The 15,803-nt window shown below is 43.9% G+C and overlaps 1 protein-coding gene across 3 annotated transcripts in view; it reads right to left on the reverse strand.

The window, feature by feature from the left end:
* Positions 1-1,510: 1,510 nt before the first annotated feature.
* The window catches only part of SMPX (small muscle protein X-linked), a 52,011-nt gene continuing 37,718 nt past the window's right edge, over positions 1,511-15,803 (reverse strand). The window contains exon 5 of one of the 3 annotated variants that reach the window (XM_082447332.1): positions 1,511-1,939. The gene's annotated coding sequence lies outside the window, so the exon portion shown is untranslated. Of the gene's footprint in view, positions 1,940-6,727; positions 7,042-10,496; positions 11,709-15,803 lie in introns of those variants that run through there. The other 2 variants (XM_082447334.1, XM_082447333.1) reach the window with 2 other exon arrangements.

Consider the following 15,803-nt stretch of genomic DNA (forward strand, 5'->3'; position numbering starts at 1 on the left):
TTTTTATTACTCAAACCGGTGTTGTTTCTAGTTTTTTCTCTCTCTCTCCTAACAAAACTTCAACTACTTGTACCTTGTTCCGCCCCCACGGAAAAGCTGCATAATAATCAGTTGTTTACAAGCCTGTAAGATAAATAATCACACTGCTTCAGTGTGATGTATGAGTTTTTAAAGAGGCATTTAGCATGACACGTGTGAATTTTTAAAATTATAACTTCATTGAAAATAAAATCTGTCTTTCCCTAGATTATATGTACTGTCCAATGACTGATAGACTATGGAACTTGCTAAATCCCATAAAGTGAATTTGAGTCTTAACAAAATAAAATACATATTAAGTGAAAAACTTTTTAAAAATACATTGAATTTGTCTAATGACTCTGGTCTCTATGCTGCAAATTTGACTTGGGAGACTGCATTAAAATATGAAGACGGTTTTTATAACATGAAACCAGAATTTAATTTTGAAACTGAACATGGATCATTTATATATAAACAAAAGGAACACTGGGGCAAATTTTGTAACCCTACCCAACTACCCTAATTAGGAAGGAGTGGAAGGCCTGAGGCAACACGTCACCATATTACTTAGGATCTGTTCTGTTGACAGATGATGATCTGGTATATTTTGTTCTGCTTGATATTCCCCGCCCCGTATGTCTACATTAGATTTAGATCATCAGGCTAAGCCACAGCCCAGCGAGGTGCCTGGGACCCACGACCAGGTGGGCGCCCCTTCACAAAACCTAAGCTCATCAGGCCCACCTTAATCTGCAGCCAGTCACGTGTGTGCAATAATAGCCCTGCTTTTGGAAACCTATCTCTACGAAACAGAAAAGCTAAAGACTAATTTGTGCTTGGGATGTTTGAAAGGACATCTGGTTTTTTTGTAATGGCAGGCAGTGAAGTGAGGAAAAACGTCATGGTGTTGGGGTGTCTGCCTACCAAGTGGGTGATACACTTGTCTCTAAAATGGTGTGATCTCGAGAACCTGGTCCCTCAAATCTTCGTATTGTGAAGTTACAGGGGCATCTGGGAAGATGAGCAGACTCTAGAGTGGCATGGCTAATTCTTCTTGGCCTGTGATTGTTTCATAGAGACTCTCCATCTTAGCACCAGGAGACACATTTCATCTTTCTTTGGATAGCTAAGGCATGAGCTGCCCCTCGCTTTCATTCTGATCTCTCAGCTTTACTTTATTGTGCCTTATAATGGACTCTACTCCATCTGGCCAAAGGGAATTTCTGAGCGTCTATGGAAGTAAAATGCACTCACCATAAAAGCTGTCCTTGGAGGAAATGTCAGTGATGCCCAGTTCCTCAGGCATTATTTAACTTAATTTGCAATGATAAGTCAGCCATAGCTTTACCCGTGGTCCCCAGTAATTCAGAATGAGAAGCCCCCACTTAGGCAATGTGGAATTTGGTTGGCACTTACATCTCATTTCTATCCATGTGGGGGAATATGTAGCTATCTGAAGGTATGAAAATTAACGTAGTCTAGATTCACATTTTACATTTACTCAAATATTTATTTGAACTCATAAAAAGTTTATTGACATAATTTAGAAGATGAAGAACTAAAATACATTCCAAATATTGACCAAAATAGTGTGGGAAGTAGCTCAGAGAACTTTCAATCAAAATCATTGCTATGCATATTGCCATATCCTTCTCCATAGAATCATATCCCTCCTCAAAACCACACCCTCCAAGTGGTGAATTCTTGAGCTGATTTGCTCTGCAAGCTGCCAAACGTGAAGATAAAGTAAGTTGTGCAGCCAACTAGAAGGAAGAGATATAAATGTACAACCAGGACGTTTCTGCTAGAGTCTTAGGCATTCGGGAGGTACATAATCTTCATACAAATATATAAAACTTTTCAGTGAGCTATTTTCATTTGAATCCATTCTCTTACTCTTCAATTCTTCACATCAAGCCTGCAAAGGAAAAAGCAAAGGAACCGTTAGTTTAGTTTCCATGAGATACTTTTAGGGACAGCTTGTAAATCAATATGACAGGTACAAGTCAAAATTGAAGGCCTCATTTTCACTTGAAAACTTCATTTCTCGATTCCATGAAGGTAAAGTGAACTATGAGTAGAAGGTGTGACCATCAACTCTGGCTCTAGTGATCTGAGTAATTCTAAACTAAAGGAGGATGGCTTCCTTCTGAAGGATTAGACTATAATGCCGACCTTAGGATTATGACTTGCAAGACCTTTGGTGCCTTGGTAAATTTGCATTCATGGCTCCCATCCTCCACCCCTCCCTAGAGCCACCCCCATTGCCGTGTAACTTTTTAGTTTCCTACCGTCATGAGTAGGGTAGGATTCCTCATGCCTGAGGTTAGCCATGTGACTTGCTTCGGCCAACAGAATGAGGTAGAAGTGACGGTGTGACAGTTCTGAGCCTGAACCTCAAGAGGGATCACGTGTTTTGGTTTTCCCTCCTGCACGTCTGCCATTGCCACAAGTAGGGTATGCCAGGCTTGCCTGCGGGTCCCCGGAGAAAGGTGGGCAGCATGTGGAGCAGAGCCCCCAGCTGACACCGATATGTTAGTGAGCCCAGCCTAGATCAGCTAAGCCACAAACACATGAGCCAGAGTAATAAATGCTTTTGTTTTAAGGCATTGGATTTGGTGACAGTTGGTTATGCAGCCATAGCTAATTGATACGGTGCCATTTCTTTTAAAGGCTCTTACAGTGCCGAGATGGTTGAACATTATTCACCCATTTGTTTTCCATTATTCTTTGCTGCCTTTTCTTGCATGTTTTACTTATGTGGATGGGCTGAATCTTTTCTAAGAAATAGAATGCTTACTTTTTTTAGTACCAATGGCTGTAGAAACAAAGCTCCACAGACAAGGATCCCCCCACCCCCGCTGAGGCAGTCACTATGACTTGGCTCTCTCCATATCCATTCACAATCCCCTTCTCCCTTGCTTTTCTCTACTACAAAGGCTGGTAGCCAAATACTCTCTTTCCCAGTCTCTCTCATGGCTTGGGGCAGCCATGTGACCCAGTTATGGCCACTGAGCCCCGAGGAGAATTCTGCAGCAGAGGTCTTTTAGAAAGTTTTGCTTTCCTGTGTATTTCTTTAGAGATTACAAAGCCTGTTGCATCACTTAGCATTTATATAGCATTGCTGTGATGCAGGTTGTATTATACTCATTGTTGAGATGAAACACCTAGAGGTTCAAAGAGCCAAGTGAGTAGCTCAAAGTCTCATAGCTGGTAAAGAGAAAAGCTGGGATTTGAATTCCTGTGTCCTGACTGTAGGGCTCCTTCCACTCTGCTAACGGGAAGGTTTGGATGGTTCTTGAACCGGAGGGGAAGGTAGGAAGGCATCACTGACTGCAGAACTGAAAATGTTACCAACAGCTGTCAGCACTGGCTCACGTATTTTTTCTAGCATTTATTTCTCTTTTTTAGAAACTCAATTTTTAGTCCAGGTCATTCACCAGGAAGAAGCAAGACACCATCTCCTTCCCAGCCCAGGATTTCCTGGCTGAAATGTACTTTGTTGACCAGCAGCTTCCCAGCGTCACCAGGGCGCCCTCCTCCCCATGCCAGTCTATTTCTCCCTCGCGCACCCTGAACCGAGTCTGTTGGACACTCACTGCTTGTGTAACGTGATTCAAGCCTTCAGGCCACTCCCTCTTGCCTGATAACTTTTGACTAAAATCCTCCCCTCCCCCCATGGCTCTCCACATCATAGGCTGCGGTGTAATTAGTTGCCTATATGCATCCTCTCTCCCCGCTCTTCTCTTTCCCGCCATAGCTGTCCTGCCTCTAGGCCGTGACCTTCTGAAGGGTATGAACATGCCCTATTCGTTTTTGCATCCCATTTCCTATCATGGCACCTGACACAAAGCGAGAGCCTAGGGATTGGTGAGGTGGAGCGCTGGAGGGGTGAGAGCAGGACATGAAGTGGGATCGGAGTGCTGGTGAGGCAGCAGGAGTGGGCGAGGGGCCGAAGACGCAGGAAACCGGCAGTGCTGATGAGCTGCGCTGCGTCCCCACTGTGCTGTCACACCTGTCCTAGGCCCCAGCCGTAGCCCCATCATGGCCAGCGTGTGCCCAAGCCATCTTACTGCTGTGGTCACTGTGCTGGGTGACATATGGCCAGTCTGTCTGGCCGGGTGAGAGGCCCAGCACAAGCTGCCCTTGAAACCGAGACATTCCTTGGGCTTCTCTGAGCAGCATGGAAGGGGTGATGATTCACAGTAAATTGTCACTGAAGCCTGTTCTATGAGGTGGCATTTCTCTCCAAGAAGTGTCCAGACTGTGAAGCCTCATCTGCAACCAGAAATAGGAACCATTTCTATGACAGGCTTGATATGGACTTTGACCCCCACGCATCTGTCTCACATCGGTGGAATTATAGCTATACTGAGAAAGAGAGCATGAGCCATTTGCAGTGACCCTCCAGTGACTGTTTAAAAGCCCTAAGATGCCCCTCGTGACCGGCTTCAGCTTGTGGACCTCTCTGACTTTAAGACCGTTTTGGAAACATAAGGAAACCTTGATGCAGTTTGCCCAGACCACCATGGCCACTGAGATCACCATATTATTTAGGAAAAGCAAATGCACAATTCTTTATGCAGTACTAGCCCCAGGGGAACTGTGCTTCATATGGGGAAGGAGGAACCACTGACTTTACACAGTAACCTCGTTTAATCTACAGAGTGAGCCCTGGTCTTCCTTGTAGAAGGAACTGGGCAGGAGGCAGCTGATGGAACAGAGGAGTCACTGCAGTTGTCGTTCTGCAGACCACCCTTCCCTCCCCCAGCTTCCCCTCTCCCTCCCAGATCCCAGGAGAATTTGAGAGGGCCCAGCAGCCCTGGACACAGGACACTGCTGATGGCCAAGGTCACAGATGGTCCTTCCAGGAGTGCAAGGCCCCGAGAGGACCAGAGTCTCTGTCCTTGGCCTGGTGGGACTCCAGGTGTTCTCAGAACGCCTTTATGTTACCGGAATACCAGAATCCAGGAATTCAGAGACCTGGGTGAGGGCTCGAATTTAAAAATGGGAACAATGGGAAGCGATCCAGAGCTAAAATTGCCCCTGCTGTAAAGCACACTTGTTTGTCAGGGTGCTGGAATGCAAGTGTGTTGGGCGGTGTCCCGGGCCACACTGCTTTGCTGTCTAGACAACAGCTGTCAGCTATTCTCCTGTGTCCTGTTCTCCTGTCGGGGACACTGGTGAGAATGATGGCGAATGCGAGGCCCCCTGTGGAAAAGTCACTCTCCAGCTACTGCACACCCCTTTTGTACCCAAAGCAAAAAAGTTTACATTGGGAAAGGCACACCTTGGCTGGTGCACGGGTGATATGCCAGATATCTCCCGTGTGTCACTCTAGGTCCAGGCTGAGCAGCATGTGATGTTTACACCTTGCCCGACCCATTTATAGCTGCGTTACTCATACTTGGCGCAGCCCCACACACATCATTTAGGAAATGGAGTCCACTCAACACTGCTCTGCATTTGGTCCTTTAACCAGACACTTGGGGGCGGTGCAATGATTACTTCCTCCTATGTGGTGCTAAATCATAGAGCCATAAACACAGTGGCACTCAAATATGTCACCCAGCACAGTGACCACAGCAGTAATCGAGAGAAAGGCGGTGCCTCGTGTTCCATCTGGTTCCATATGCAATGACTGACCAGGCACCCAGAGCAAACTGGTTGAAGCTTTGGAGTTTGTTAGAGGGCATTTGTGGAGTCCCCTAGAGCTCCTACCACACCTCCACGCCAAGGTCGGGGACACGGGAAGTGCACGGCGTGAAACTGCACCCGGGTAACTCCAAACCCAAGACTATTTTATCCCCACCAGCCACTCATAAAGTAAAAGAAACAAAGCTCTAAGTAAAAACTTCTAAAACTTTTTTCTTAAACTGCAAAATATTCACCCAAATTGGGTTTTGTGCATCATGAAGCCTTTGGTGGCTAAAATAAAAATGGAAATGTTTCTACCAATAACTAGTAAAAGCAGGGAAGAGCGGAAAGACACAAAAAGCAGGACATTTTTGGGGTAAAATTCTGCTCCTAAAATCTAGAGTCAACAGTGTTACGTGCTGGGTGAGGAGAATTTGAGTGACCTTAAGGAGAAGGCAAATTGCATGTCCAGGTCAAATCATTAAAAATAAGCTCAAAAGGGGTTTTTAAATCCTACTGTATTGAGAGTTTGTTGCCTTGGATATCAAGTCAGGGTCCGGCAGGTGAGACAACATTGAATTTGTTTGGGGAGATCTTGGTGGAATAAGGGGTATAATCCAAGACCAGTCACCACTGGTGGCTGCTCGTTTTGTGGTCAATTTCTCCATCTCTCAGAGCACAGACCTCCCTGTTTCTAAAGGGGCCACGGATTTTACTGGAGAAACACCGGCCGGAGACTTCCTAGCAAAGCAGAGCTCAATAACGCGCAGAGGTAGACAAAGTAATGAACAAGTCGAGTAGACTGCTGTCTTAACAAGAGGTTCCAAAGATGGCAAAACCCTTCTATGTTGTTTAGGCTTGAGCATTTGAGACCTAGGGACAATGGCGCTTACATCAGAAATACCCAGTATCCTCTTAGAACTGTCTGGCACGGTCTCTGGCAGTCAGAGGTCCTGGGACATCCAAACGGAAAAGCAATTTCTTGACATAAAGTTAACATATGAAATAAACGTAGGCCTCCCTGTCTCTCTCTAATAAGACATCCTGGAAAGCACATTGTCACAGAGATCCCCTTAGAGCTGATTGACATTTTGTTTGTTTATTTTTACAGTAACAATTATGGTAGTTAGTGGTCCATAGTCTCAGTATTCAAATTAAAAACCTGGCCGTTGGTACACCATCAGGCAGATATAAAAGCTTTATAATCCTCTAAAATAGTAAAACTGTTTTCGAAGATGAATGGAACTTGAGTTTTCTTATTGCTCCTCCTTTTATAAATTAGGAAATTAGGGAATTCCCTGGCGGTCCACTGGTTAGGACTCCACGCTTTCACTGCCGAGGGCCCGGGTTCAACCCCTGGCCAGGGAACTAAGATCCCACAAGCTGCGCAGCACGGCCAAAAAAAAAGAGAGAGAGAGAGAGAAATTAGGAAATTAAAATCCAGAGAGGTTGAATCCAAGGTGAAGGTCCAAGGTCGCACAGCTAGTTAATGGCTGGTCCAGGACTAAAAGCTTGTCTGGAGCTCTTAGCCCCTACAATAAATCTTTACATGTTGACGGTATTAGAGGCACCTTGCATGAACAACTGATACATAGAAATGTATCTGTAATGTAAAAATAATTTGACTTGGCATTCTTGTACTTGTTCTAATGAACATCCAATTTTAATTTCAAAAGATATTTTTGCCTTGTCAGAATTTAGTAGAGTTTTTAAAATATTTTTATAGAGTAAAATGCATAAATCTTAAGTGAACAGCTTCATGAATTTTTTTATGTATGTATATACCCATGTATGGCTCTTATTTTTACATAACTCTTAAATACTACCCAGTATGCCAGTAATATATCATCAAGGTTTTGTTTGTTTGTTTGAGAAATACTAGTTCCAAGAGACGATAAAACAAGTTTCACCTTTGAAAGAAAGGGAGGGGAGGGGAGGGGAAAAAAATCTTTCCATGGTCAGATAAATTGAGGAATACGGGGTTAAGCAGAGATAAACCATTTTCTTAGTTTTAGAGCTCCTCAGAGCTTTAAATATACAAATATATATTGTGTATATTGGGTGTGAGGATGATATCATGTAGCATTTCAAAATTTACTTGATTACTGAATCATTTATCCAGTTTTCTACTGTTTGTATTCTTTTTCATTTATCATTCATTATAGCACAGATAGTGTGCATACTATTCCATCAGGTGGATATATGAGAGTTGAATTAATCGTAATCCTATTGTTGGACACAGGTTCTTAATCAATTTTGCTATCATAAGTGAACAAACCTTTTCCCACACGTTTTCTTTAGGATGGTGTCCATCAAGGCCTAAGTGGGTTGGAGGACATACAAATCCGCAATGGCTGGAACTTTCTCCATTTACTAAGCCCCACACCCTCATCATCTAGACTGGCATAGTGCCTGCTGTACAGAAGACAATATCTGTTGAGGGAATGAGCAAGTGTCCATTTCATGATCATTTTCCCACTTATTTTTGTGAATATTGCAAGAGAAAAATTGCTAACTCTTTTTTTATTGAGTATCCCCCTTTGAATACTAATGAGGCATATTTTCTCATGGCTTCTCTACTAATTATACATCTACTTCTGTGAATTGTGAGTTCATTTCCTTTATTTATCTATTAAGGTGTTAATGTTTTGCTTCCCAGTTTGCGTGGGCTCTTTATACAATTGTACACTTCATGCAAAACAGTTTTCTTGATAGAGTTCACCATTTAATGTTTGGGTTTTTTTTTTCAAGTACAGAATTGATTTTTAATTAGCAAGATTTTGAGGGATGATTTTGATGGCTCTTCTTTAAAAAGCTATCTGGGCAAGCTTTAATCAGTGCCCTCGTTTTTTTCCCCAAATCATTCCAACCATTATTTTTAAAGTTATCTATAGCCAAATCCTCCCTTTTGAAGCCATCATCAAAGGCCTTTAATTTTATCACCTTAAAAGTGATAAGAGGTCAAAAAAGAAGGATGTTCATGGAAAGAAAAGCATCGCCTTGGAGATGTGGGGTCTTATTTAGAAGCTGTGGTAAATCACTCCTAAAGTTGGGGAGGGGGTGAGTTTTTTTAAACCCCCCAGAACAGGAGCTCAAACTTGGCTACACATTAGGATCATCTGGTGAGTTATTAAAACTTCCGAGGCCCAGGCTGCCCCAGAGCAATGACATCAGCGTCTCTGGGGGTGGGCTCAGTATTTTTTAAAGCTCCCAGGCCTCTGATGTGCAGCCAAGGTTGCGAACCGCTGGCCTAGAAGCACTTCTCAGACTTTAATGTCCAGAGGAAGTACTTGGTGATCCTGTTAAACTGCAGATTCTGACTCAGGAGGCCTGGGATGGGGCCTGAGGTTGTACATTTCTAGCAACCTCTCAAGGGATGCTGTTGCTGTTGGCCCATGGACTACGCTTTGAGAATCGAGGGTCTAGAGCAGTGGTTCTCAATGAAAGGGATGGTATTTTGCCCCCCAGGGGCCATTTGGCGATATGTGGAGACATTTTTGGTTATTAAAACCAGGAGGAGGGAGTGCCACTGACATCTAGTGGGTAGGGCCAGGGATGTGCTAAACAGCCTACAGGCCCCAGGACAACCCCCACTCCAAAGAGTTATCTGGCCCAAATGTCAATAGTGCTGAGGGTAAGAAACCCCACTCTAGAGAGGGCTGGTTCTGTGAACGAAAATGATCCCAAACCTGAGCTGGAAGGCTGTCTGCTCTGGTGTGATGAGTGGTCCCTTCTGAGAAGCATTTCTGATAAAACATACGAGTGATTTTTTTCTGATCAACTTTAATGAGATTAAGAGCCCCTTGTGGGAAATTAGATTTACCTGCCTCACTAAATTAGCCTTGTGACAGAGTTTAAAGACCACTTGTACCCAGTCTAACAGTGTTATCTAACCACATTTTTTCCTATTCCAAGTTTTTGAACTGGCTTTTTGAAGCCTCTTTAAGCAGCTTTGAAATAAAGCTTTGACATGTGCTGGCAATGAATTCATCAGAGAAATTGCTTCAACACCATTTGCCTTGCCAGCCTCCAAGCTGCTTTCCAGGTGGACCCTGTCTATAAATTCAACTGTTTACTGAGTGCCTTCTGTGGAGACATTGTAGTGCAGACTCTGCTTTCAGATCCCAGCAATCCTACTTTCTAGCTGCTTCACCTTGGGTAAGTGTTCTATTAAGTACAGGGAAGTAACAGTACCAAACTCCCAGGGCTGTTGTGAGGATAACATAGTAAAGTGTTCAGCAGAGTGCTTCCCACATAGTAAATGCTCGATAAATGTGAACTGTTACTATTACTCCAAGCTGAAGACCCAAAAAAGTTTATAGATCGATGTGCCTGTCCCCCTCCTCTGCCGTCCAAGCAAGACTGAGTCTTTGTTGTCTTGGCGTCAAGCTCTTTGGGGTGATGGTTGGTGGAGGTCTAAATGGGCGGAGAGCACTGAAAGTAGTGAATTGAGTTGAAATTACAGAAAAAAGAAGGGCTGGAGCAATCAGATAACCGGATTCTGGGGAAAGAATGAAGAGACATTTGGGGTAAGAAGTCTCTAGGATGAAGGACTTTCAGGCTGATAATGAATCAAGAATGTTTATGTCACTTTACAATGTTAATCATAGGTGAAAATTTGCATTCCTTTTTGACACTGCTTTCAATGATCAATTTATGTTTCTTTTGGAGGAGGCTCTGTGCTTAAATGGTCTTAAAGGTGGAAACCAGATGCCTGGTTTTATTTTAGTTACATTACATGCCAGAAAATGTATTAGGTAGGCACTGTGGATACACTAGTGGGCAAGTTATCCCCCTTCATGGAACTGAACATCTAGAAGGAAAGTCAGACAAGAAAATAAGTGATGGCAATCTATTCCTCCATGGTGATGGGTGCAGCTGTGATGGGGCAAAGGCAGCTGTGGATGCTTTATCCAGTTTAAGGGGCTATGGAAAGGCTTTTCCAAAATTGTATTTAAACTGAGACCTGAATGATGGGTAGGAGTTAGCCCGCTCATGGGTAGGGGAGGAGAGAGATTGGAAAATAATATTCTGAGCATGTATAAAGGCCTAGAGTCAGCATGACACCTCCCAGAACTGGCTTGGAGCAAGGGATGCCCTGGGTGGGCAGAAATGCCAGTTGGGAGAACCTGGTGCGTCTGAGCCAGTTAGTGCAGGCCCTGGGGGCAGTGGGGAGCCACTGAGGCCTGTTCTTCAGGGCCGTGACATGATCACTTTTGTGTTTTTACTTTTTAAAAAAACCTGTTTACTGCAGGGCTCTGGTGACGAAAAACAAGGGAGAAAAGGCTTTAAGGAGTGAAGGGCAGAGGTCACTCTGACAGCTGTGGGCTATTAATGCTCCGATTGTTCGGTGAGGTCATGTGCGTGGCAGCAACAAGCATGGTGGATGAATAGAGTTTGCAAACCTTCTTTCAAGGTGAAAGAGGGGTCAAACATTTCAGAAACTCACAGCACTTATCCAAGGGCTCTCGCCTGAGGATTGAGAGAGGCAGCCCCTCACCATCAGCAAAGGCCCAGGGACTCCCCACCGAAGGATCTCTGCTCCAGATCTCAGACTTCCAGCAGGGGCTTAGGAAAATTCCCACGGGCCTCCCACTTTACTTGGAGAACTAAATACGAGACAAATCACAAGTGACCACAGACTGCCAGGCGGGCTCTCACCTGGCAGTGCGCAGTATTTTGTGGGCTAGGAAGAATCTGAGCTTAAACAAAGCAGAAATGGACAGTTTCTCCGATCCCATGGCTTAATTTATTGAACAGGGGAAATAAGCCTTGGGAGGAAGAAGGACCCATTCCTAATGATTTAACCATTAATAAAGCCCTACTATAAATGGAACTCAGGAGAGAAGGTAGCTTGTCAGAGGGCGAAGGAGTGGGCCCCATTAGGCAAAATAGGTCAGGCAGGGAGAAAGTCGTCCTGTCTCCTGATAGTTACGTTGATCAGAGATGACAAGCCTTGTTGTTTTTTAACTGTTTGAAAAGGGATAGAGAATAAGAGGTTTCTTTCTGGTTGGTGTCCTTCTTAGAAGATGGCTGTTTCAAAGAGGATCCTGAAAAGAGAAGAACTGATAGTATTTATCACAGTTTTGAGTTTTGTGCTTAAAAACCTGTGTGTATGTGTTTTCAGAAACATAAGTTTTTACCGAAAAAAATTCTGTGCTTCTCCTAGGGAGTCCCTATGGCTGATCACTGTCTTTCATTTGGGATTAATGAAACAGCAACTCCTAAGGAGGGTGGCCTTTCCACTGATTTTTGGTGTTACTCTCTGCTTTTTTTCCACCCTCGGAAATCAAGAGAGAACAGGAAAACTATCACAATAGGAGAACAAAGCGAGGAGAGGGAGTAGTACACAAGCTAAGATTTGTCCCTCCAGCCCTGACTTTTTAGTTTACTTCTGGATTTGCCCTCCCTAAGAGGTTCCACTTTCTTCTCCTTCCTTTTGGAGCACCTCCTCCCTAATGACTCAAGGAAGTGAAGAAAAACGTTTCCCAAGTGCTCAGAGTTTGCACTTTGCTTATATGTTGTCTGGTTTATAAAAGCTTCTGCTGTTAAAAACATCATGGAAACTGGCTTCACATTTGGAAATAATCTTTCTAATCTCCCCAAAGATAAACAACATTTGGTGTTTTAAATAAATACAAGAACTTGTGGATGGTGAGGATCAGTAAGGTTAAAAGAAAAGCAAATACTGAAATGTTAAGGCTGTGTGACTTTGGGCAAAACCTCACTTCTCCAGACCTCAGTTTTCTCATCTGTAAAAAAAAGAAAAGAAAAAAGAAAGAGAGGTAGGCTGCTGTTTAGGCATCCTCCCAGATGGCCCCCAGTGAGTCTTGCCACCTGGCATTCTTACCCTTGTATAGACCTGTCCAACACCAAGTAAAGCTGACTTGTGTAATCAATAGCATATTACAGAAATGACAGAGTGTGACTTCCGAGACTGGGTCATAAAAACCAATGCAGCTTCCGCCTTGCTCTCTCTTGGATCATTGGCTCTGGGGGAAGCCACCTGTCATGTTGTGAGGGCACTCAAGCAGCCTAGTGGCGCCAAGGCCTCCTGATAACAGTCATCACCAATCAGCTAGCTGAGTGTGCCAAATTAAAAGTGGATCTTCTGGTCCTAGTCAAGGGTTTAGATGACTGCAGTCCCAGCCAGTATCTTGACGGAAACCTCATGAGGGATGCCAGCCAGAGCCATGCAGCTCAGCCACTTCTGAATTCCTGACCCACAGAAACTCTGAGATAATATTATTGTTTTAAGCTGCTAGGTTTGGGGTAATTTGTTATACAGCAATATATAACTAATACGGTTGCCTTAAGCCAAGTCCAGCTCTTATATTTTATATGTCAATGAATAGGTGTTATTTCTGGGAATCATGAAAAATTGGCATTTCATTTATGTCAAAAACCAGATCCTAGCTGCACGGTAGGACTGTATTGCTTCAGGCATTTCTAAAAAGATGAGTAGCCAGTCTCTAGGGACCTGGCATCCTGAGAACTCATGGATTCAACTTTGTGGAAGCAGGCCAACACAGCTGGCTGACCTTGAACCAAAGCTTACAGTACGATAGTTCAGCACCCAGCAATTAGTCCTTAGCACATTGTACCAAAAACGTATCCCACTTATATTATGTTTACACTCAGACACTGAACTTGTTAAAAAAAACTTCAGTGGAATGGGGACTTACCTGGGCTCTGTTCTTAATGAGTCACTCCAAAGGGTGCAACTGGGATTATTTGGAGGGAACAACACCCGTAGCAGTTTTTAGTGTGAGATGAATTGGGATAGGGGTTAAAAGTTGCTGAGTTCATGGTTAAACTCAAGTGACTCTCCAGGGTGGGGGGGTATAGAGAGGACCTCTGCATGGGCCTGGACCTTGGTTAAACTAAGTGGCATCGATGGTGCCCTGACCTGTGAGAATATGACTCTACGTATCTTGGGATAGACACACATCACGACAGTAACAAGGCACAGCACACTCACTAGGGGGAACCAGCGTGTCTTCAGCCCCTTCTAAGCCCCTCTAAGCTATTTTTTGGACTCATGTGGCAGTCTGGATAACTTAGTATCTCTTCCCCATGTCCTGTCCCAAACAGAGGCTGTGGCTCACCACTGGATCACCCTCTGAATAAATGTACATATATGCTGCATGGCTTTCCAAGAACGTGTGGCTTTTTTCCATAGTTAGAGACTTTCATCCCAGCCACCTTGACATTCAACCGAAGAAATACTTTTCCAAACAAGAAAGATTTCAGTTTGGTTTGTCCGTGGAGGATCTGAGAAACATTCCCTAACTCAGTCCTTCTGACCTGAGTTGCACATTAGACTCACCCAGAGGTCTTGTGAAACATACCCCTCCCTCAAGGAATTATGGGTCAGGGTGGGGCATCGGCAAGTCCAGGTGATCCTAGTGTGCAGTCAGCACTGTGGATGGTCTAACTGTACCCAGCAACTTGCTGCTGCCTGACTCCAGGACTAAGATAACTAGAATAAAAATAAGTGATTCTCACCCAAAGCCCAAGGCTGGACAACTCAGTTGTTCAGAAACTGGCTTCAGTTCTTACGCCATAATATTTGAGAAAAGCTATACAACTGCCTATCAATCAGCCAGGTAGCTGGGATCCTGGTCCTCTCTTGTATTGGACTTGAAAGATGTTCAAATTTAGAACATCTTCTGTGTTTTATTTCCACTACCTGGACATCCATAACAGTACGCTTGAATGAAGATGATCAAACCTGGCTTTTTGGTCTCTGCATATATTTGAAACTTGGCGAGGCCTTCCTTAGAAATATTTCTATAGAGATTGGAAAAGTGACTCCTCTTCTTTCTTCCCAACCGCTGCATCCAGAGGTCTCTGTATTATTGCTTACAATTGCATGTGAATCTAAAATTATCTCAAAATAAAAAGTTTAAAAAGAAAACCAGGTTGTGGGGTACATTTGGCCCCTGGGCCCTGGTTTGCCAACCCTTGGACTGTAGCAGTGTTAGAACTTAACAGTTACAGAAATTAATATTGTATCAGTGAGATTAAGTGACTGTTAGGTAAGTTGATGCCACTAGCATTCCTCATGCATTATTATTAGGATTGTCCCTCATAATTTACACAGTACATTTCACCCCCATGGAACTTTATCTGCCACATGGAGAATCGGCCTGGGGCAATGGTTCAGAGTCAGACAGCCTGGATTTGAATTCTGGCTGCCCCACCGTCTAGCTGTGCCACCTTGGGGAGGTCATGTAACTTTTCTGTGCCTCAGTTTTCTAACCTGTAAAATGGAGCTCTTATGTATACTAACTCATTTAAGAATTACAAGGTAAAGTGCTTGGAACAGTGCCTGACCCTTGGAAGCACTGTTATAAGCACTAATGATTGTTGCTTCATTGATGCATTATGTATCTGAATTTCAGCAAGAAAATTTGACCTAGTTGCTCACTATACCTTTGGATACTAGCTGTAAAACCGTGGACCAGATAATGGGATAGTTAGGGGATTTGGAATGTCCAGACCTAAACAATCTAGATTGATGGCTCTAGGTCAGTGGTTCTAAAAGTGTGGCCCCTAAACCAGCAGCAGCAGTCCATGGGTACTTGTCAGAAATGCATATTCTCGGGCCTACCCCAGACCTACAGAATCAGAAACTGGAGGTGGGGCCCAGCAATCTAAGTCTCAGGAAGCCCTCCAGATGATGCTGGTGTATGAGAAAGTTTGAGAACCACTACTCTAGGCCAATCTGAAGAGTTTCCATTGCCACAGCCCACAGGATGCTGTCCTTGGTGCTGCCTTGTCCCCACTCTCCTCAAGACCTCAGTTAAATATAGGAACGAGCTTGCTTCTCAAATTAGCAGATCAGAGATGCAAAGCCAGCCTGGAGGAATAACTACACTGTTGGATGCTGGAATGTGGACCTGAAATGATCTCAGTTGGTTGGAAGTGCCAGCCAAAATTCACGAAGTTGTTGTGATTTTTAATAGTGCTTTATTTTTACCTAACGCAAATTTCTAACTCAAGTTTCTTGGCATTTTAACTCCTACATGTTCAGTGAGGTTGTCAGCAGTGATGGTGGGTATCCAGGCACCACATTTCTAGTTAACACCATGGCCAGGACTGTAGGATTGCAGCAGGTTGACCCTGAGTACAGGAGCGAA

This window comes from Balaenoptera physalus (assembly GCF_965194825.1).
Source record: "Balaenoptera physalus genome assembly, chromosome: X".
In the NCBI taxonomy this organism is placed as follows: domain Eukaryota; kingdom Metazoa; phylum Chordata; class Mammalia; order Artiodactyla; family Balaenopteridae; genus Balaenoptera; species Balaenoptera physalus.